The sequence below is a fragment of the Rhagoletis pomonella genome, unplaced genomic scaffold (genome assembly GCF_013731165.1).
Source record: "Rhagoletis pomonella isolate Grant_MI unplaced genomic scaffold, Rhpom_1.0 Rhpom_scaffold_00618, whole genome shotgun sequence".
In the NCBI taxonomy this organism is placed as follows: Eukaryota; Metazoa; Arthropoda; class Insecta; order Diptera; family Tephritidae; genus Rhagoletis; species Rhagoletis pomonella.
In genome coordinates, this window is record NW_023459172.1 from 4,071 (window position 1) to 5,402 (window position 1,332).

The following is a 1,332-nucleotide window of genomic DNA, read 5'->3' on the forward strand; positions in this document are numbered from 1 at the left end:
AGGCAAAGTAAAAATAAAAACAAAAACAAAGATGCGACTAGGTGTAGGTGTCAAGTTAGCACTATATACCATTTTTTCTTAAAAAACGAGCTAAAATTTTTTTCTTTCCACAACAAATTTACAACAAAAAAGCTACAATTAATGCCGTTATAACATTTTCAATATCTCAATTCTATCGACTAGGTGTATGGTGTCAAGTTAGCACTACATCCCATTTTTTCTTAAAAAATTAGTGCTACAAATTTTTTCTTTCCACAGCAAATTTACAACCAAAAAGCTACAATTAATGCCGTTATAACATTTTCAATATCTCAATTCTATCGACTAGGTGTATGGTGTCAAGTTAGCACTACATACCATTTCTTCTTAAAACACGAGAGCTACAAACTTTTTCTTTCCACAACAAATTTACAACAAAAAAACTACAATTAATGCTGCTATAACATTTTCAATATCTCCCCAGCCAGCAGAGAAACGTAATCTTTACCGACAGTGCAGTTTTCGTACGTTTTTCGTATTCGGAAACGTTCAGCAAACGATTTCCATATTTGTTTATTTTTCGTATCCGAAAAATAATATCATCTTATTTCAAAACAATAATTTTAAAATATTTGTTCAACCTGAGCATTTGAAAACATATATACGTATTCGCCAGTAGCTGAGTGTGCAGGAAGTGTGCTACTACTTGTTAGCTATCAGGAGGTCCCAGGTTCGAATTCCGTCAGAAGCAACACATTAAAATTATTTATTCAAATTGAAATGAAATACTTGCTGAACCTTAAATTTGTTTTTTTTTTGCTGGTTTCCTGTAACTATGAAAAAGTTTCTGCGAAGTTCATAATGAAATCGTTTTCAACGAAAAATTGAATCAGACAAATTTAAGGAAAACAGCCGAAAGCGCATCCGTTTTACAACCATTTTCGATAGTTTTCTGCACATACGTTTCGGATGAACACATTAGTGGGAGAACTGATCTGAAAAACGTCCGAAAACGGAATCGGAAAACGGATGAAACATCAGGTTTTTATACGAAATTGTTTCCATTTTCGGATACGTATCCGGATATTTTGCTGGCTGGGTCAATTCTATCTACTAGGTGTATGGTGTCAAGTTAGCACTGCATACCATTTTTCCTTAAAAAACTACACCTTTTCCAACAGTATTTCAGAAAAACACAAATGTATTTCAGAAAAGGCCAAATGAATTTCAGAAAAGCCCAAATGAATTTCAGAAAAACTCAAATGTATTTCAGAAAACCTCAAATGTATTTCAGAAAAGGGCAAACGTATTTCAGAAAAACTCAAATGTATTTCAGAAAAGGCCAAATGTATT